The 22887-nt window shown below is 43.0% G+C and overlaps 1 long non-coding RNA gene across 4 annotated transcripts in view; it reads right to left on the minus strand.

Moving 5' to 3' along the window:
- Nucleotides 1-22887, minus strand: part of LOC127391104 (uncharacterized) — a 150585-nt gene that overhangs the window by 52164 nt on the left and 75534 nt on the right. For 3 of the 4 annotated variants that reach the window (XR_007891003.1, XR_007891000.1, XR_007891002.1), the window contains exon 3: nt 11857-12525. This is a non-coding gene — a long non-coding RNA (uncharacterized LOC127391104). The remainder of the gene's footprint in view (nt 1-11856; nt 12526-22887) is intronic. The other variant, XR_007891001.1, reaches the window with a different exon arrangement.

Genomic DNA, 22887 nt, shown 5'->3' on the forward strand with positions numbered 1-22887 from the left:
AGCCATGTGGGAATAAGCAGCTTTGTGGGCAGTGCTGGTTTACTTTGCTACAGTTTTATCTGCTATGATCATGCACAGATGCAAGGCCTCCAAAGCTAACATGAGACACTACGGAGAGTGGGCTGGAATAAACCTCAGAACAAGCCAACCGATCACCTACACTTCAGTTTGGAGGCTTTTTTTTAAATATCTGGACCTTCTGGGCTGTAGAGCTATCGGCTCTACAGAACCTGAAAGTCTATCTTTATCTTCCACTACCTGCCAGAAAAATGAAGAACTAGCCAATGCCTTTGCCGTTAGCGGTTTGTTGGCATCACAGCATTTTCAGTTGTACAATGGAGGCTGTGGTTTCACAGTCAGTGGCACGGGCACCCCCTGCTCTCCACACTCACTGTGCTGCTGGCTCAGCTGGGTGTGCAGCTGCGCAGTCGACCAGAACAACTGAAAAATTCCTTTCAGCTGACAGTGCAGTTTACTCCATAAGCATGGAAAAAGGTGTGCTAATTCAAAACAAGGGCAGTGCAAGAACTGGGATAACTAACTGCTGGAGAGGAGTGGTCACTGAAAAAACTGACATAAATTCATAGCCTGAGAAACAGAGGTTGTCCTGGAAGATCTTGATAGGAAAGCTCAGCAAAGAAGGAGTCAGTCTACACATGCAGGTCCCTCTAAGGCAGAAGGGAGTCACAGATACGTACTGGGGGCTGTGCAAGCAGCAGTACAATGTACAGCAGATTTTCTTTGATTAGCCATGGCCTCTAATCTCTCCTGTGCCCCCCTGCAGCGAATTCCAGAGTTCAACAGCCCCCACTGGACTTTCCTGTTAAGGCTCAAATCATTAAAAGTATTTGTTTAGTAAAGGCTAAAGCACTCAGGTCCCAGTGCCTAAGATCTCTGTGAGGTTAAATGTTGTCAACCTTTTGAAAGCAAGCCATATTCCACAGGGTCTCAGTGATTCACTGGCAGAGCTATATGGAAATTTTATCTCTAGGCTTCACCCCAGGTCACTTCAGTATCTAATGAAACTGCTTGGACAAAATGAGCTAGTGTGGGCCCAAACACAATTCTGAGCATGTGGCAAAGCCTCTGCCAGAGCTTGCACGCTCAGCAGAGATGTCACAAGCTGGATTTCTCTGACACCCAAAAAGGAATCTTCAGCTGGATGAAAGCTGATGAGCTTCTTGACAACGTAGTGTGCAATTCTGTTGACCAAAACCGTGTAACAAAGACAGAGAATAACGCTGATTTACCAGGCTCTCCATCAGATAACTTTCTCAAATTTAAAATTTCACATGTCTGAAATCAGGGATTTACACTGTCCTTAGACCAGGTTTCTTTAACCTAACATTTTTTACTGCTGATGAAGTATTCCACATGAACCAGCAAACAGTTTGAATATTGCAAATCTGACGCACATCAAGTTTGACTCAACACTTGTTGCTTAGGGCAGGTGTTCAAAGATGGGAATGATCAGTTCTCAGAGAGATCCAGGATTCAATTAATCTATAACTTCCAAAAGGATGAGTATTTCTCACAGAACACTCCTAGTTACACCCTAAAGAATACTCCTCAACTGGCCTCATTTCAATTTCAGAAATTACTGCAGTGAAATCACTAGGAATTAGTGGACAAACTCATATTCCTGGAAAAAAAAAACATAGTTACTTTGAATTGAAGTTGACATAGAATGTGATGCAGGGCAGCTGGAGAGTCTGCATACCTGCCCTCCAGGGGAAGTGGCTGCCTGACCCTTGGAGGACATCACAGGTGGGAATCAGCAACCAAACCTCCAGAGCTCAGAGCCCGTGGGGAGCACTGCTGCCATGCAACCTGCATGGAGAGCTGTGGAGGGTCACTGTTACAGACTGCTGAAGAGCTCAAGCCTGGCAGGAGCCAGAGACCCCGAGGATCCCAGCAGGCTATGGAAAATCCATTAGTCTGGAAGACCTAGCTTGAAATGGTCCAATGATGGGCTGCATAGAGCTGTAGCAGTCACCACTGATAGATCTCTGGAAGAGGACAGGTGACAGCCCAGAGATTTGAAGCTACAGAGATGGGTTTCTGACTTTCAGCTCCATATGTGTCTGTCAGCAGGCTCCCAAGGAGCTGGGCAGGTGAGCTGGGAGGAAATCAAGCAGGTTTTCAAACCTGCCTGGCAGGCAGTGAAAACCCTACCTGGTTTCTGTCAGTTCTGTAGAAAGTGTCATACTCCCCCAAGCATCCAAGCTGAGATCAGCAGGAAATGCTTTTCCTTTCTTGTGAATATTTTTAAGATTTCAAAAACTTTCCAAATACCCACTTAGAAAAAAATGCTGATGACTTTCACAAACTCAAAAATTGAGGGGGAAAAAAAAAGGATGGGTCAATTAAAAATTTTGTTTCAAAAACATATTCTTAATTGTTTTTTTTCCAAAACAAAACATTCCCTGAAACCAATTCTGTACCTCTGAATACTTCCATTTAAAAAAGTCTGACATATTCAGATGAATAAGATGTCCTGTTAAATATTAATTGTACTCTTCTTTTTAAAGTCTGTCTGCATCACTTAGCTATTACTGAGCATACAGAAAGTTGTAAAACCTGGGGGTTTAGTTCTTAAGCCTATTTGTACTGGTGTTTATGTACAATGTCTATGATATTTCCAGGTAAACAACTTTGAAAGCCTAGACCTCACGGAAGTATCAGACCCTGCAGAACATTTTGCTGGCACTTAAGACTTAACTTGCCTATAACAAGCAATCCCTTACTAAGAATTTCATACTGGCTATTACCTTGAAAAACAGCTAAGAATAATCCACTGAAGGTCTCTTTCACCCCAGTGAAGCAGGAAGGATCTGTTAGTCACAACTAGTTTCTCCCTTCTGTGACTTTGCCAGGTATCTAAAGACAGGCTGCTCAATTCAAAATCCGCACTGCAACATAAATTAACCTTCCAGTCTCCAGCATGCCAAATCGTCCTGCCTGGCTCCCTTATATCCCAGATAAGGCAGGGGTCCGGTGTTGGAAAGTGCTTCCTATGAAACATGCTCCACTGAAGTTTACAGCAATTTGGCGCTGCCGAAAAATCAGATCAGAAACAGAAATTTCTACTAGATTTAAACACAAAGCCAGGTGGTTACACTTAAGACAGGCCAACTACAGAGAAAGCAGTATTAAAGTAAGGCAATGTGGCCTCACAAAGAGACATAATCAGCTTCCAATTCCAGCACGTATTTGATGAGAGAAATTACCAAAGAAGTATCATTCTTTTGACCAAGATCAACTTTTTTACCTCCTCTCCAGCTTAGCCCCGTGAAAGACTAGAGTACAAGTTAAAATTTACCTCCAAAAATATCATTATGTCTTTGACCTTTACAAACAAAATAAGAAACTAACCACAGAGTCACAGGCCTCTCTTAAAACAATGCTTGGGTCTAATCCAGTCATTGCTTTCTGCTTGAAAAGAGAGAGTAATCTCTGCAAATGCAAAAAGTCATGTGTGTAAATATGGAGGAGCAGACACAGCACTGCCATCAAAACCACCACCTAGCCCAGACGCCAAAGAGCAGCCTGTATCTATTACTTGTGATGGTCACCTGCATAAAAAATTAAGCAGGTTTAACTAATTGCTTTTTTAAAGGCAAAACAGAGGGTGACGGTACAGTACTCAAAGAGGTGTTATTTGTTCTTCCTGGTCTCATAATTGGTTTCTACCCAGTAACAATTTGTTATGAGAACCAACGGAGAAAGAAAGCACCACAGAGCTGGTTGTTTTATTCAGGAGCTGAAAAAGAATGATTGCAGATGTATGGACAGAAGTGGACTCTTCCACTGCATACTTTAGGGTGGGTTTTTTTGCTTTAAGCACTTAAGGAAAGAGGAGGAATTCTCTTCCAGAGGGTAATTCAAAAGAATCTATTTCTCTCCATATGGGGAACCTAATCTTTACTTGCCAAACTGGGCACATAAATTAAGGCAGTTTCACATGACTACCTCTCCTCTAGTTATCCTCTGCTAATTTTTGTACTGTTTCTATTTATGTGGATGTGATGGACATCTTGCTTGACCTTCTGCATAACACAAGGCTATGGAATTTCACCCAGTTTCCACTGTAATAAGCTCATCTTGACAACAACATGGTGGCTGCTAACATTAAACAGAAACATGTTTAGAAATGCACAGCTAAGGTCCCACATGCCTGAGAAGGAATGGGCTGTGTAGAAGCAAGAAGTGCCCACAGGTAATATTTAAGATGATCAAGGCAGACCCAGCTTAAAAAGCCATTACACAGTCCTGTCCAACACCCACTGCAGCCCTTGGAAGTGGACACTGAAATGCAATCATGGCAATCCTAACATGGTTCGCTGTGGGGAAGCATGAAAAGCTTCTCTCAATCAACAGGAATATGCACATAGCATTGTAAGAGGCACACTGAACCCACTATCCACACCAGGATAACTGTCTGTATAAACAAAAAACAAGGAAGCCTTCCAGAACAAGTGGGGCCCCAGGCACACAGAACACCTGGTGGTTTGGCATACCAATAGAGTGCTTAGATAAATAGTTCTAAAAGTATTCTGGGGCCAGGGAGAGTATTCCCAGAATCTCATGTGGCATTTAGAAAGGATCTTGTGCCTTACATGTGTGTCTAGGGGGATAAAAGTTCCACTTTCACAGGGGGAAATGGGCACCCTCTGCATACAGTACAGCAGGCTGTCAACCCAACGGCTGGTCTCTTTTATCCACAGTGGGAAGAGGTCGTGGCTGGAAGCCAGCTAAATAGGAAAGATGTTAAATATCAAAAGATAACAATTTTCATTAAAAAAAACCCCAAAAAACCAAACAAAGCATCCAAACCCCAAAATTAATCTTACCAAGTCAAAGTAATTTGTGGCCTGTTTTACAGTACTTTTATGATTACCATTACTGTTTAACATTTATAGTGTAGTGGTGGTGACAAACAGATCTGAAAACTGACTGCGCAAACTAGTGGCTGTGCAAATATGGATACAGTCAGTATGTCTTTAGTCATATCCACTGATACATACATGAATTGCAAACAAAATCAGCTCAAAATGACCACCTGATACTTTCTTTCAAGATCTGTATTACTGTCAGTGGACTTTCCAGGACTTGTGTTGCAATCAGGTATTGGAGAGTGGTCGGATTTTGAAGTGGTCAGCTTTTCAAAGAGGACAAAGTGCTCATCCATCAGCAAACAAAATAAATAAGGCAAAAGCTAAGGCCAGCCTCAGCCCATCCATGCCATCTGCCAGCTCACGGGGCTGAGCTGATCTCACCGCAGTGGAACTTTGCCAGGCAAAAACAAAGAAACCACAGAACTTATGGGCAGCCACTGCAAGGAGGCGGGGGCCATTCAAGAGGTGTTGAGTATGTACCCCACTCCATGGATTGCAGGCTACATGCTTCTAGAACGCCAGGGTGTTTGAACTGCACAGTGCAAATGAAAGTGCAGGGAAATGAGTTACAAGAAATCAGCATGCAGTGAATAAAACTAACAAGAAACAAAACAACCAGATCAGCTGATAAATGCCTCGAGTGCAAGGGGTTGATTCAGACAAACAACACCAAATCTAAGGATTTTGAAAGAAAAGGGAAAAGGAGGAACAGGAAGAGAGAGTTAAGCTCCAGTTAATATTCTTGTTGTATTTAAACTAGATATTATATACTGGAGGGGCTCAAGAAAGAGCTAAAAACTTCCTTGCCCAACTTAAAAAACTTCAGTGTCATGACAATGGGGGATACATCACCTTCACACCACTGGATTTTGCTGGACGTAGCTAGCAGGCTTTGCTACCCATTTCCATGTGCAGACTCTCAATTTCTTTACATGCTAAAAAAATTCTGCTGAATCACTAGACTGGGAATTTGATTGTGGGTTAACCAGGAGTGCTCACAACTATGTGCCCAAGGTAGCTTGTCATGATACGCCCTTGTGATAAGGCTTTGGTGGTATATGAAGGAGAAGGAACTCAAATTCCGCTATTGTAGTCTGCCTCCCCTGGTCTGCTGGATCTGAACCAGAAAACAATTTCACCAAAAATGACCTTGGGAAAAGCATTCTTCCTTTTTCCGGTCAAGAGAAAAGCTAGAAAACCAATAACATTTTTGGAATGAACCATCACTAGGACACTTTCCAGAGGCCAAATGTGCACAGATGTTACACATCTGCACAACCCAGTCAGCCAGCCCTTCCAGCAATAGCTCTTTGTTGATAAAGTACTACAATTACAAAACTTGCTTAAATTATGGAGTTTGTTCTCTTTGATCAGGTTTCACTGCTTTTTCTAGCTGGTTGTCCAGAAGTCTTTCACATAATGGACATTTCTGTGGGATTATTTTCTACTGCATTGAAAGACTCTTTTCTCACTGAGGGGACACCTTTTCTTTCTACTGTGCATTATTCCCAAAGCAAGCAGTGATCTAAGTGAAAAAAAAAAAGCAAAAAAACTTTTTTTTTTTCTGGGAGGAGACCAGGGAACTAGTGGCTAGACACTTAGAAGTTTCTACAAGGAGAACTGAAACTAGCATTAGCACTGGACATCAGATTAGAAGGGCAGTGATTCACACCTCCATGCTCTAATCTAGGCCTCCCTGTCTCAGATGAACACAGTAACTGCCATTCTGCAACAGAATCTCATGAAGAGATGTGCTCCTCCACCTACACATCTAGCAAGCATTCAAACAGTGCCACAGAACTGCAGCCTGGGGGATAGGAGCCTGAAGATGGAGGATGGCGAGGACAAGCCTGGCAATTTGCTAGAACAGGGCTTTATTTCATTTTTTGCAGAGAGGCTCATCCTAATCACAGGGTAGTACTGTACTTACAAGGTTGACATGATTCTTATCATAGGCAGATATGATCTTTCACATGAAGGAATATTCTGACTTCCTACAGAATGATTCTAACTGGAAAATTTAAGATTTTATATCTTTTGCAAAATCCATTTGTTACCTCTAACTCTCATAACCCTGGCCCACCTCAGCCATGCCAGTATGATTTTAGAACTCACAGAGTTCTTGTCACAGGCAGATCCAAGCTAAATTAGTCATGCAGGAAGTATAACATTTTTATGCCCAAACTTTGGAAGCGATATCTTGTACATGTGTAGGAGTTCCTAGAGGAATTCACTGGGATAAAATACCTTAGGCACTTTGGAAAGTTCTCCTCTGTTTTACTCTAGTCCAAAAAAAATTGGGCACAGGAATTTGTTAAGTTCAGAGGCTGGGGTTGAGACCTGATTAACAGTTTAAATGACAGTCTGAACGTCAGTGTTCAAAGGGTAGGAACTACCTGAAGAACAAGTTAAAAAAGGCAATGTCAAGAATTTCATCCCATGGTAAAGCAGAGTTATGTGTTGGCAGGTGGCCCATGTGGGTCTCAGGCTGGGTTTCCGATAAGGCAGTGGGGAGGAGAATGGAGGAGACTTGTACTGGTGTTCTAGAAGTAGAACAACTGGCTGTAAAGAAGAAACTGCACAGATAAATTGGACCAGCAATCCCTCACTGCTAATATGCCTGAAGTAAAGGATGCCTGAAAGAGGGAAACTATGACCCCACTTGAGAACAAAGAAAGAAATGAAAAGGCCTTGGACTGGGTCATGCCCCGTGAAATGACAACAATGTATGTTTTAGCTAAACAAAACAGAAACAAAAATAAAATAAAAAAGGAACAAGGAAAAATCAGTCCACCCACTCAGCCATCCTTTCACACACAACACCAACAGCATGGAGATGGGTGCAAACATACTTACTTTTAGTTGCTGCTATTTGGTTACAAACTGCAGCTCTCAAAAATATGGGGTCACTGAGGTAAAAGACAGGTTACATTATTTCAGCAAAGTCCCCACCCCTGCGAAACTTGTTTCCTTCTGGGTCCCCACATGAGCACAACTGGAAAGACTGATTGAAATTCTCTTCTTTCTCCAAAGGACCTAACCTCGTAGTCCAGAGGATGACAGAAATTGCCATCTAAATAGAAGTGAGCAAAACTGCAGTTCTAGATTTACTGGGGCCTTCAACACAAAATGGATGGCACAGAGCTAAGGAAAGAATGGAGGGATTAAATCCAGATGGACAATGAAACCCTACCAACACTTAGGGATGCTAAATGAAAAATCTCCCCTCAACTATCATTTAGAATTTAGGATAGATAGTCTGAAAAGGGACTTGCTGCAGAACTAAGATGAGATGGTCTTCAGTTTCAAGAACATCTGGCATCTCCAGAGGAAGGAGGAGGTTCCTTGGACAGGTGTCTCAGAGGAGATTTTGCCTGAATTAAGGAATAATGCTGCCATGGGTGATGTTGAAGGAAACAAATTGACCTGCAACAGGTCCCAGACCTGAGTATTAGGAACAGATTACACTCAAACCAGTGCTGGCACATCTCTGCTCTTAGATGCGTGAATGAAGGATGCAAAAGGAGGGAGGCCATAGCTGTCCTAACAATCAGTGCTGTGCCCAAAGGAGCAGATGTGAGCATGAGGAAAAGATTATTCAACAGACCCTTGCCAACACCAGAGTGTGAACAAACAGGGTGTCCTCACTCTGAACTTTCCCCACCCACTGCAATGCACAGTTTCAGCTGCATGGGTGGCAGCACTCACCAAGTCACAGGTTGTGTACAGTTGATCTTCCTTCTCCTTTTGATTTGCTGGAGGCCCCTGCCCTCACTGAGAAGCCTTTTCCTTCCCTGATTTTTTGAGTCGCTGACCTAACGGTTTCCTTTTTTTTTCCCCCCCAGTAAAAATATAGCACAGAGTAGCCCAAGCCTGACCATGGGGAAGAGGGGTCACTAGCTTACCAGAACTCTCTGAGACTCGGACCATTCCCCCATGAAATCCCAGGGGGGACTGATGATGAAAACTGGGTTATCAAGGTCTGTGTGACTTCAGTGTCTGGCTTATTTTTGAACCTCAAACCAATGGGAATAGATAGGCAAAGTGTACTGCAGCCTACTACCATCTGCCAAGGAAAAGGGTTCTGCCTGGAGCAGGAGCAGGAAGAATTCCCCTAAGGATGAAGAAAAGAGCTTACCTGGACCAAATTAATATGTGCTTACCTTAGTGCTACTACCTGTCAATGGTTCAGACACATAAAAGAGAATGCAGAAAAGGCAAGGCGTGTCTGTCAAAACTGCTAGTGCTATGCCCAGCAGAATGGAATTGGGCACAAAGACCACAGGACTGGAAAGTATTCCCATGTCACTGAGTCAGGCTCCTGCTATTACCAGAGACACAACATGAGCTGGCTAGCTGAAAGCTAGTCCTGTATGACCAAGTACACTTTAGTCCTATCTCATGTATATACTCATAGGAGGCCTATTAGTGGTCAGGTACAATGACACCACTGCCTTTCCTTTGAGCCCCCCAACACGAGTAAGAAGTAGAGAACTTGCAGGGTAAGGAGGGAGGCTGAGGGGGAAATGCCAGCCATGAGAGTTGATCCAAAGAAGTTGGAAATCACATCCAGCTCAATTTCTAATTTGAGCCACTTTCTGAAGCCACCAAACATGACTTAGTCTACTCACCAAACCACAAATTTAGGAAGTGGCTAAATCCTGAGTATAGTATGATACTGCTCTCATCTGTGCATACAGGAATCACATGGACACCAGGGACATCAGCTGGATAGTGACTTCTGTGAAGGAACAGCTTTAGTCTATGTGATCTACCACAGTCTCATCTCTGCTCCCTACTGCTGAAGGTTCAGAGTAGGCCATGAGCAGCAGATAACTCCTCTTACTTGTTTACCATCCCTTTTGTCATCCTTCAGTGGAGTGGGAGGGAGGCCACAGACTCTGTCACCCTTGCCAATAAGTGACTTTAGAATGCTAATGACCTTGGGGCCTAGTTGATCTGGATCAGACTGGAATGAGCCAACTGGGGCAACTGGGAAAGCTTATATGGCATCATTTGTCATCTTTGGCTTGGGTCTGTCCTTAGCCAAAGTCAGGCAAACATCTCATGATCTTAGGCCAGTGACAGCATTACTCACAGGCTGGCCTCCTCAGCAGTGAACTTTGAGCTCTTCATTCATCACTGCTTTCTTTTTGGTCAAATGAACACTTTGCCATAGGATGTTACTGTACTCAGAATCTGACAGCACTCACACATTAAATATATGTGTCAGCATTAGAAACATCCTCAAGTCATTAAGGAGAAATTAAAATATTACTGTTCTGCTATGGTGTTTACTGAGATGTCCCAAGTTAGAGATACTTCCCCTTTTATACAGGGGTAGCTTCATGTTTACCACAGGGAAAAAGTAAGCACACAAGGCAAACCACAGCACAGACAATATACAGTAAGTTCACACCTTAACTTACCCCACAGTAACATATTCCTATCTTCATACTCTTAGAAATAATTATTCCCTTAGGAATTTTTAATAATAATACATTATGCTGTCTAGAAGTTGTTTAAAATGCAGTGACCTATTACGCTCAGTGTGTTGACTTTTTGAAAGCAATGACTACAAGGTGTGAGGTACATTTCAAATAGCTGAGTCTTGCAGCAGTCTCCTGTGACCCCCAAAGAACTGTGGGATTCACAACTTTTTTTTTTTCTTTTTTTTTTCTTTTTTTTTTTTTTGTGTAGGCAAAAGCTACTTGTAATTAATTCCCTGTGTGGATGCTAATTTGGAATCCACTCTGGAACTGAGTTTAATTAATTTGCATTACAACACATATCCTGGAACAGTATCCACGCTGCTGAGGAATAGCAAGCCATTTAAAATTCATACATAGATTTAATCCAAATTAATGACTCTATATAGACAAATCATTTTTCTCAGCCACAGGGAGGAAAGAACCAAAACACAACTTGTCTCCCAAATAATGTTCGTAGTTAACTTTACACCTCTGGACCCAGCGCCTGCCACATCTGCGCGGTGCGGTCAGGGCAGCCTTGCTGACAACTCTTCCCGCAACTCAACCGTGCCCTGGAGCAGCTTCTCCGGTTCGCTCGGGCCGGGCTCAGCGCGGTTCCCCGCGCCCCTTCGCCGCTCCGGCCATTCCCGCCCCCCGGCGCCTTGTCACCATCTCCCGCCGCAGCCCCGGCCCCTGCGTTGCGGGGTCCCCGCCCAGCCCGCAGCCCGGCGCGGCAGCTCCCCCTCCCGTTCCCGACACGCCGCCGCAGCCCGGGGTGGCCGGAGTGCGGGGCCCTGCGGGGCCGTGCGGGGCCGTGCGGGGCCGTGCGGGGCGCGACGGATGCGCGGTTCCCGCTGCGCGGCGCGGTTCAAGCCGGCGCTGCTTGTCCCGGCCGGCCCCGCGGTGCCGTTTGAGGGGATTTCCCTCGGCCCCGCTCCACTCAGCTTCTTGTAACCAGGAGCACATGACTGTGAGTGGGGAGGCTGCTTACTGTTACTGCAATTAAGTCTGTTGGTAACTGAAACTGCATCACCTAATTAGAGCAGCAAAATAGCAACTCCCTGCAACGCGACGCCCAGGGCTCGGCCGCTGGAGAACCGGAGAAAGCTGCGCTCGGCTTCCAGAAAACGCGGCCCTGGCACCGCAACCGGCGGGCCAGGCCGGGGCAGGGGAGGCAAGGAGCGCGGTGCGGGCCTCCCTCCTCCCCGGCGGGGAAAGCGGAGCCAGAGCGCATCGCTGAGCGGCTCGGCCGGGGACCTGCGGCTGCGGGGACCCGTCCCCTGCCCCTTGAGCACCACCGGCCCTGCTGGGCGCAGGCGTTTCTTGCGGCGGTGCTACACACAAATCTCAACATGGTGAAGTCTGTGGCATTCAAGAGGACGTGTGCACGCACACACAGTTAATCTCCCCCAGACGTGCAACCAGCTCACACCCACACCAGCACTTGCATTCTGCTGCGTCCCATCCACGCAGCATGTGTTACTCACCGGAAAACACGAGTCACACATGAGTTCTGGGGCTTTTTGCACTTGCAGGCTGCCATCCCCTCCCCCTCCAGACGTGGGAATCTGATGGTACATGTGCTTTCACTTTTGCATTGAACTGACCTACATTGTAAGCAGTCACTTGGAATCACATTGCTTTCCCAGCTGATTCTGAGTCCAGACTTTGAAAAACAAAACAGTGTCTTAATGCTCCTAATGTCCCTGCGATGCCGTGTGCCTGCCCTCATCCAGGCAAGCCCTTCTCTGGAAACCTGCTGTTCTCCTTACACTCATCTTTGACATCAGTTCTGGCTTAGAGCCTGATCATGAGGAATAAAAATGTTGCAAGGGTGCTCACAAGCTCGCGCATGATCACAAGGAAAGTAGGACGGGGAATGGTTAAATCCAGAACATGCTCAAACACAAAATGAACTGATTAAGGCACCTTTCAATACTGCACACTCCACGTGCACTGGGTCATCGGTCTCAGATGTTCACAGGAGCATGTGAAAGGGACTGTACATAATCAGTTCCCCTTGAGTCGGCACAGCTGATAAGTTATCATGATTAGTCATCGAGTCAGTAAGAAACTGATCAAGTAGCTTGTTTGGTGATCGTCTTCACTGCCACAGCTTGGAGCTCGGTGGCGTTCCAGTGAAACTCCAGCACAACCTGGGATGAAAAAAAAGGAAACACATCTATTCAGCTGTGTATTGTGTATTGCTCAGATCTGGCAATGCTTAACAGGACTGAGAGTAGTGTTTCCCAAACCATTTGAAAATCTACCGAGTGCAAGCAAATTTACATAGCAATTCTGCAGCGGTGGCGCTTCAAAGGCAGCCGGGTGAGTAACCCTCACATTTGCATGTGCAAACAGCACCAACACATACAAAATACTGAGTTTTCAGTCCTGCATGAGAGCTTTTATGCAGTCAGTATGCACATAAAATTACTGTAATTGTACTTCCATATTAGAGGTATGCACCAACCCTTTTAATTTGTACAGAGATCACTGTTTAATTACCTGCACCACGCTCTAACTCCGAGAAAAATTGCACTACAGCAGTATATATATAGGTGTTTAAACACCTATATATACACTGCTTGTAGATATGAGTATTAGCTGATGTATTGAGTGTGTGCAAACAAAGTAAAGAAGTCTAAACTCTGCAGAGTATTGCATACAAAAATTAAAATAAATTAGAACCCAAATGGAGCCTGATTTTACAAAACATTTATTGTAGAGAATGTGCACTGAACCACTCAACATCTCTACTTGTTTTTTTTTTGGGTAGTCAAATTAGAGCTGAAGTCAAGGACACAATTTTTCTTGGCTGGGAAAACATCTCTAGAGTTCTTCATGGTAATTCTTACCTGCAATCATATACATACATATTAAGAAGGCAATTATTGAGCTTTGTACAGAAAACAAAGGACTTTTTTGTACCTTTCTGTGAGTCCACAACAGCTCCACAGTCGTACAGAAACCCAGTAACTGCTGATGTTACTTTTAGTAAAGGTAAAATTAGAAGATAATGTGTTTCAAGAGACACTGATCCACCTAAATCACACCAAGGAAACCATCCCTTATTTTAACCCCTGCAATTCATACTTGTGTATCCAAATATTAAACAAACACTTTCTTTATAATCCTCTGTCCTTCTCGTCTGAAGTGCTCTGAAACATTAAAAGTGTTTCATGCTACCTCAACAAAGTCATCATGGACAATATGCTTAGCCTTTGTTCAGCACAGAGAGATAGGAACAGACTCCTATTCTTGTCTTCTCTTAATGTTCCTTGTTGGCTATTCAGGAATTGAAGGGCACGGCTGCCTTTCCAGAACTAGTCATACAGTTCCCACTTCTGAAACCTTAGATTTTTATTTATTTTCCATCCTGACCAGCAATAAATCACAGCATGTCTGATCTCAGCCTCCTGCTGTAGCCCCACACCCAACAGTTCAGACATCCCCTCACTCAAGCACCTTTACTATTGTGCAATGACACAGATGGGGAAAATAATTCTTTCTTAACTCCAGCAGTTGAACTCTTCGAACTCTTTGCACTGCAACATGAGACTGGATCATACTGTTCATTATCTTATCTTCCTCAACTACACGTTACTAATGGTCTAAAAATTAGCCAGGCCTTCTGTAAAAATCCACCCACTCAGCTGGTACCTTTGACTCAGTTGAATGGCAGTGTTGGGCTTGACACATTCAAAAAGCCCCATGTATCTCCCTACTGCAAAAACAAAGCACACACAGAACCAGTTGGTCAGGGACCAACTTTCACACTCTGTGTTTGTACTGCACCCAGCAGTGTTGAACAGCTGGAACTCTGAAACATCATTATAATACACACAAATAATTTAAATCAAAGCTTAGGTGTCTTGGAGGCTATTCTCAAGTCTCAGCATACAATCATATATGACAATTTAACTCGGCAAGATGCTGACCATTCCCAATATGAAGCTCAGCCTTGTAGAAGACTTTCCTGGGAGATAAAGACGGCTTGTGTTCCAGCAGCATGCAAAACTCATCTCTTTTTTTCAAAACTTGAAGTTGCAAATGAGTTAATTTCAAACCACAGCCCTTCAACTTCAGCAGATTCCCTTGCACTGAGCAGGGAGCTCAAGATCCCTGTTCTTCAGGCCCAGAAACTAAAACATCAGCTCTGTCATTAGCAATTAAATAAATAAGAATTACAAAGAATTACTGTATTCAACACCATTAAATAAAGGAAACATCTAAGAAGCCAATGAGAATACAAGATTTCACATATTTTGGCTTGACAGTGGTTCTCTAGGTGTGTTCCTAGGTCCATTTTAAACTTCATGGTGACATACACAACAGAACAAAAAGTGGAAAAAAAAATGTTAACTTTGGACCTGATACTCATGGTGCTTGGAAAGCTCAAACACTTGGGCAAAAATATAACAATGCATAAAAACAAAGTCATTTCAGGCAAAAAAAGCAGAATCTTATTAGAAAAATACTGATTAGTGTGGTTGCAGCAGTTACCACAAATCAAACATATAATGTTTGAACCTCTAGAGGAAGAAAGGTTTTTCATCTCACTCAGAGGTCCACATGACGAGGTGATACATGCTAGAAAATCCCCAGGATCCAGATGCAATGTGCAAAGAAATCAGCTGAAGGGTTTTTTCTCATGCATAGGAGGGCCTTCTCCTCATCAGGGATAATGGGCTCACTGACAGTGGGCAGCTGGACATCAGACTTGCTCTGTAGCCTTCAGCCTGCCTGGCTAAGCAGTACTTTTCAACTCAACTTGGATAATGTGTAGGTGTAGAAGGGAGTCTGTCCCCTTCTATCTTTTTGTTTGAAATGAAGTTACTACCTTATTAGACTCTCATTTAGGAAAAATAACAGTAGGCTGAAAAACTGGTCTCTGGAATTGCCCCCAGGCCTCTGAGTAAGTCACACAAAAGGAATGGGTCTTCAGATTGCTTCACCTGGGACAAAGATACCTGTCATTAGCTGATGCTGGACACCACCCAAAACTGCTCTATGACTGATAAAGATGTACAATATGGTAGGTGAGGGGAAAGGGCAGGGCCTGTGTTGTCTGGACAGGGCGTTGCTTGGTCCATACTGATTTCCTGTAACCCACAGCTCTCCACTTCTCCTTTCCTTCTCTCAGCTTCTGTCTAACTGGAAAGCTGTTTCTATGCCTTGTTTGGACACTGCTGAGCACAGGCCCATTGCATAAGCTTTAAGGGTACCTCTAGTACCTTAATTTGTCCCCTTCCTCATGAGATGTGTGCTCATTGCCTCTTTTCCTTCCTCTTCTTCATTTCCTTGCTGTTGCAGAAGAACAAACACTGAGTGAGTGGGGAAAGTGTCCAGAAAGGAACTTCAGACAGGGAAGCATCCAGTGGTCCCTCTGCTATGGGTAACATTTACGGAACCTGCTGTTAATCAGAGATGAAGTTTCTCAGTGCAGTGTCATACATCCCCTGTTGCTGCCTATTACTTAATCTTTGCTTCCTCAAATGGCACCCAGAATTGGGTAACAGCTTTCCTGAAGGTGACAAGCAAGGAAAAGACAGCACCTCAATGATAAAAATGAAAAGTTTATCAGCAGGGACTTTGACCCACATCCACTAATGAAAGAAGAAGATTGAGTAAGTTCTAGTGAATGTGAACTGGATTCAGCAGAACTAGCTTGACTTTTTGACTCAACCCTTTCACAGGGTTGATCCTCCTCTTATCTGTCTGCCTTCCTGAACTCACTAGACACAAAAAAGCAAACTTCACAATTAAATAATTCAATTTTTTTCATAAATGTCTAGCCATTTTTTGTCAGCTCCATTTTGGGACAGTTAGCTCAAAATGGAGAGTATAAGACAATCATGAGATGGGTAATTTTATCCTAAAAAAACCCTCCACTGAGAACAGGCTCAGTAACTTGTTTCTTATCACTGATGATAGTATTATATTATTAAGGACCAGTAAACAGCTGACATTCCTTGTGCTCTTGAATGGAGATTAAAACTTTCCAAAAGTGCTTTGACTTGCAATATGTTATTAATCCACCAAAGTGCTACGTGCAGGTACAAATCTTCCTGATCCAGTGGTTGTAGACTAGGAAGCTTCAGGACTTTCCTAGGTGAAAAGGACACTCAAGGTAGAAGTGGATGCTGCCTTTGGTCTATTTGCACTCCAAAATGCCAAACATATTTTCCAGATGAAGTATTAATTTGTGAACCTATATTCCAAATCCTAGTCTTAATTCCACCAAAGTCATACTTCTGATTTGTCAAATGAATTTCATCAGGAGAGTGGGGAATTATGAAGGCAAACATTTAAACACCTAGAAAGCAGTAACGTACTTTCCTGTGTAGATTTGGAAGAACAAACAAACAAACAAAAAATCACTAAAACCCTAACTGGAATCTCTTGGGACTCTCTGCTGGTGCCTCTCTTTTTAGATTTTCTGTTTACCATCTCACCCTTTTTTTTACTTCCTTAGATCTTCTAATATTAAGAAACAGAGCCCTCAGAAATAGTTAGCACTGAGAAGCTAGAGAGCAGTGTGTTAGAGAAAAAGACAGAGGAAGATACACTCCATGTAGTTCCACTGGGGCTTTGTGTGCCATTTACTGCCCTTCTCCAGCTTGAATGGCTCAGCTTGGGCCCACAAAAGGAATGCCATGTTTCAGTGTCCATGATTCCCACAGAGAAGTGCATAGTAGGGGCTTCAGTGGTGACTTTACTGTTAATTTTGTGTCCTTTAGTAAAAGAAGAAAAGCCAATTCTGACAAGATGAGTTTACATTCAGAAAACTGTTTTTCAGGAAGTTTTCCCCTGCAACACTTTACAGAAAGGTGCTGGAACGCTGCGGAAGATTAAGGGCATGAGGTGCACACCTGCTAAGAACACCAGCAGAATTTAATTCTTGATCTGGAATCACGTGAAGAAAGTGCCATGTTAACGAGTATCATGGTTTGAAGGACAAGTTAGCTCATCTGTGACAGCAACAGTAAATGAGAAATTTAATGGCACGTCTCCATATGTACACACACAAAGGAAAATGACTGCCACCAGGTCCAGCATCAAATGGCTAATCCTCTCCTGCAAAGCCCCTGACAACAGATAATCTGTGCCAATTTGCATGCACCCCATACATGAACTCTTCTCCATTTAACATTCATTTTTCTACTGCAGCTAAAAGAGAACAGCACATTTAAAATAAAAAATAACGGGTGAATTTTGAACAGATGTGAGAGAAAACATTGGAACAGGGTTCTTTCTTCAGGCCAACATCCTCAGTGGGCTTTGAGGAAGTGAAGAAAGTATATCTTTAGTCTTAGGAAATGGAAACATTGAAGGCATCTTTTCTCAGGACTAAGAGTAGTAAACTGTGCGATGCAGAGCAGCCCCTTGGTTGCCAGCAGCTCTAGGCAGAAGCGGGAAGCATTTAAAATCACATAGCTTTTGATTCCTTGCACTTATCCATCGTTAACATCTTTCTAAGCTTTAGAATCTAGAGTCTTCTAATGCTTTTTATTAGCAAACATGGGGATAGTGCATTGTTTAGAAGCCAAAGCCACCACAGAGTACATCTTACCAACAGAAGTAAATGTGAAGAACCACTACAAGTGAGACGCTTCTCAGAGCAGCTGCTTGTTATTTTGCTTTGGCATGTATTTTTCTGGATATGAGACACCTTCATCTTCCTAACCCCAAACAGACAGAAGAACAGAACACACTGTGCCTATCGTGGGCCAAATCCTCTGCTGACATAAATCAGATTCTCTCCATTGAAACCAACAGAGCTGTTGTGGTTATTAGAGATTTGGACTCTTACACCAGCCCCTCACACATCTAAGAGATGGTTTCCCTTAACAGATTTCATTGTACTTCACAAAATAACACAGGTCTAAACAGGAAGAGTTTAAAGGCTACAAGGAGGCAGGATCAGTTGCTAATGAGGATCCTACAAAAGGGGCTGTGGGTTTTTTAATTAATTTTGTAGATTTAGAACATGTTTTCCCAATATTCAAGACTCTAGGGAGACAGCAGTTGGCAATACAACTTGGAATCTGAAAAAGTAATAATTCAAGTATGTATGTCTCACTGACAGATTCAGTTTGGATCAGTATTGTCTTTACTTTACAGTAAGAGAACAACAAAAGACCATAATGTATAAATTCATTACTCCCTATATAAACAGGTAGCATTTTAACCTCAAGTTCACTATAAAGACTTCCTAGGTTTAAAGATACAGTGCTCCTGTTTGTCAAATAGGAAGTTGTCAGATTATTTGCATTTTTATTATTGCTTTTGAAAACACTGAGATCTTGCTTAAACAGAAGTTGAGTCTGACTTTCAGCTACTGAGATTCATGCTGCCAAGAATATTAAAAGGAAGATCTATATTTGAGACAGATAGAAGATCTAACACCTTTTGGCCTAGAAAACAAACTGGAAGAAATAGTAAGGGGTCATCTTGCTCCTCCCAACAGTTATGTGAATGTCTGCTCAGGAGTTGAGAGAGGCCTTTTGGTGTGCTGCAATTGTTCTGGCAGGATCTTGGCAGCATTTCCAAAACTATTAATTAGCAGATTACTCATCAGTGGAGCTAGGGCATCCTCTAAACTGATGCCCCATTGACCCTGCTGAAATAATATCCCACAAATAAAATGCAAACCTAATAGATTTTATTGGTTTCCACAGGACAGATTTTTTCCCCCTTCATTTTCACATTTAAAGCAACTATTCAAAATGGTATAAAAACACCTGCTCAGCACTTAGAAGGCAAAATAGCCTGAAAGTGGGTCTTACGTAGTCTTCCATATGTGTGTCACTGAAACAGGGTATATTAAATACTCAGGTAAACATGTCAATGCATTTGCAGATTTCTGTAGTTTGCTTGCAGTCTTGAACATTAAAATCGAGATTGTGTCAAGGGGAAGTGTTGACAAGGGCACAGGGATTCACTCCCTGTTTATTTAAAAAGTAAAAGAGGACTTTTAACTTCTACCTGATGGCCAGATGGATTGATCTTCCATTAGCAGAGCATCTGCTTAATAGCAGACACAGCTGGGCAGCACATTCTTTTTACCATATTGTGAATCCAGCACAGGATACAAAGCTGAGCAAAATTTCACTTATACAACTGGTGGTTAATTCTGTGCCAACAATAATTAGCTTCTGTAAAGAGTTTATAACAAGAAACCACAAAACAGTTTTATTCTGATGAAACTGATGGGAAAAACCCATGTGTGTCTGTCCATGGGGTGTGAGCTCTGAGGCTTGGCAGGAGAATTGAGTGAGACACAGGCTTTCAGGCCAAAGGCAAAGGAATCTTCACTGAGCTAGAGAGCAGCTTCCTTTTTAATGCTTACTTGTATCACAGCAGCATCTCTAGTCCTAGGCAAGGACGTGGGCTGCTGGTATTATGGATGAAACAGCTAAACAGAGGTAGGGCCGTGCTCCCAGTCATGCACAGTCTAGGGCTTTGATTTGGCCAAAACTGACAATTAAGCTAAATCTTTAGTATATTTATACCAAGGAGATTCCTGTCAAAAATAGTTGAAATTTTACAGGATGAGGGTCTTAGCCAATTATTAGTAAAAACAAGGTACAAGGATAGTATTGATCTTAAAAGAGCAAAGAGTGTATGCTTCACTCTGCAGGTGGGACTACTGCTATGAATTTCAGTGGGATTGTATCAATTTATAAAATTAGAGAATCTGATCCTAGTTTGTAGCATAAAGGCTTGGATTTACATCTCATTCATAACAGAAACATGCTGAAGTAGGGATTCTGTTCCATTCTCTTTCTGGTAGCATATAAAAGCCCCTGTGAAAGGGGCTCACTGCACTAAGCACTGGGCTAATACTGAGCTCCTTATCTTACAGTGGAAACAGGTAAAGGAAAGGAGTCCTGAAGTCCAGCTAACCACCTGTGGCCACACTTCAGGTGGATGCTGGGAACAGAGACCAGGTCATCTGTCTCATGGTTGTCATCAAAACACTTCAACAGCTGATTTAAAAAAAAATAATAAGGCCATAAAATACCTCATATAATCCAAGTTTTTTGGAGAAAGCCTACTGATAAACAGGTTCTTGCTAGACTTTGGAGAGATCAAAAGCACACTGGATAGGGGAGAGTCAATGTTAAGAAGGCTGGAAATTCCTGGCAGAAGAAGCCACTTCAGGAAGTGAGTATGATCAAGCTGCACTGGGGAAGAAACTCTTTACTCTTAGGGCTGCACCACGGGGGGATTGCAAAAGCAGGAGCTCCTGTTGTGACTGTGCTAGAGGCAGTGCTCTCATGCAACCATCTCTGGCAGGGGGCTGCCTCAGTACTCATTACAGGAACTAGCAGTGGAGTTTTATTGCCACTGCCTTCAAGAAACCATATTCTTAGAATTCATTCCCTCTCAGCCTGACAGTTTGGCAATCTGTGCTGTCTTTTGTGTAAGGTACGATGTTAACTGATCTACTGCTTATTGGGTAAAACGTCAGCCCTCCCTTCTTGCTCCCTCAACTCGCCTCTCTTCAGGACATGAGGTCGGTATGAGCATTGCAAAGGCCAAAACCCAAGTGCCAGGCTGGTCAGTTGCAAGACACTGAAAAACAATTTAATGACAACAAAGTTCATTAGCTTCAGTTCCATCACACAGATTAACAACTTGCCATACTAAACAAAAGCCTGCTGAGGTTATCTGAATAGAGCATCCTGCCAAGACTAAAGTGCAAAAGCAGCTGTTTTCTTTAAAGTGTTGTTCCCTTGACCTGTATCTATGCATCAAAAATGGGAGAAAGAGTAATTGCAGCATGTGCTGATTTACCTGTACAAGGCTAATACACCTTGGTAACAATAGTAGCAAAAATGTTGTAACGTGAGTTTAACAGCCACAGAATGTACTTGAAGTCTTTCAGAGTTTGTAATCTTGTTACTAACATGTTAAAGACCTCTCAGCTGCATCTCTGTGGCTGTTAATTATTCATGCTAATTAGATTAAGCTAGCAGAGATATTTTTGCACATGCTACAAGTGCACCCTCATTTTCCTGGGTGGAGTATGTGTACGCAGGGGAAGGTGTGAACAGGTATCCTAAGATTCTCCCAAAGTGCAGATGGAACAGGCTACTTCATCCCCGTAGTGCAGAAGTAAGGAGTTAGCAGTTCCATGATGGAGCAGCACCCGGCAGCTCATCTTGTAATTCATGGAACAGGTGCTGGCATTGTACAAAAGAAAAACTTTAACTGAAATTTGTAATAACTTTGCCATAACTCCTAGATATATGCATCTTTCTTAATACAAAAAGGAAATGGGCAGTGTAGTAAAGTAAATGTATTATTAACTTCTCAGGAGATGTGGGTTCAGAACTCAGTTTTTCCTGACCAAGCTCTATCACCAGCTCTGTCATTCTATTCAAATTATCTCTCCTCCTTCTACTTCAGTTTCTTTTCTCAGTGTTTCTGTTTCATTCATTCATGCTGCAGTTTCTCTTGACATGTTTTCAGGAGCACATAGCAACAGGATCCCAGACTCCATCTGGGATTTCGGGCATGACTGTAGTAGAAATAAACCGTAGTTCAAATTTGATGCTGTTGTTCCTTGGAGTACATGCACTCCCTGACAATTTAAAACAGCACGTAAAAAGATCTTTTTTCTTTTTTTCTACAGCCTTGCATGTCCCAGGATTTGTGCAGATTATTAGATCCTTGGGTTCTGTACTAGTGCTCAGAGCAGAAAGTTGCAATTCAAGACTCCTACTGATAACTTGTGCTGTTGTTCTTGGGAAAGCCAGCTCACCCCTGTGACATCTGCCATCAGCAGCAGCATTGCACAATCGTTCAAAATTTGTCAATGTTGCAAACATATTCCAGGTGTAAACATTTTCTGTCCAACAACCACAATGGCTCTATAAGCTAAGTTTGGAAATTAATTTATATGCCAGCAGTAGAACAAAGAAAGGCTAGTCCTGGCCTATTAGTCATTGGCTTGTTGCTATCAGGTTTTACTAACAAGAGGTGGCACTGGTACCTTGTTCTGAAACTACTGGAAATTAATTAGCTGTGAATCCAAAGCCTAAACCTACTGCATTCCCTTTTAACATCAGCCAAGATATTGTGATTTTAAAATATTAATAAATTAAAAAGATTTAGCAGGACACTGAAGAGAACCTCTAATCAGTCTATCCCTGGGCTTGGTATGTTATAAACACTGTGCCATTAAACCTGGTCCTACTAAGTGCTACAAGTAAGCAGATGAAGAAAAGAGGAAGCAGCGAATGGCTGAGCCCCTGAAGGTATGGAACAGGCCTCCCTTGTATCTTCAGCTTCCACAGGGAGGGAGGACCCTGTGCCTTTATCCTGCTGGAGGCATTCTGCCTGTGGGTAGGAAGCATCTTCAGTTGCTATCCCAGGAAAGGAACTTAGCTCAGCTCCTGGGACGGATCATATTGCCTGTCAGGGAAACATCAGGGTTGGCTCTTGGGAACAAGATCATCCTGCATCATTCAAGGGAGGCTCCTCATTTGGCCCTCAGAGAGAGG

The sequence above is a fragment of the Apus apus genome, chromosome 15 (genome assembly GCF_020740795.1).
Source record: "Apus apus isolate bApuApu2 chromosome 15, bApuApu2.pri.cur, whole genome shotgun sequence".
Lineage (NCBI taxonomy): Eukaryota > Metazoa > Chordata > Aves > Apodiformes > Apodidae > Apus > Apus apus.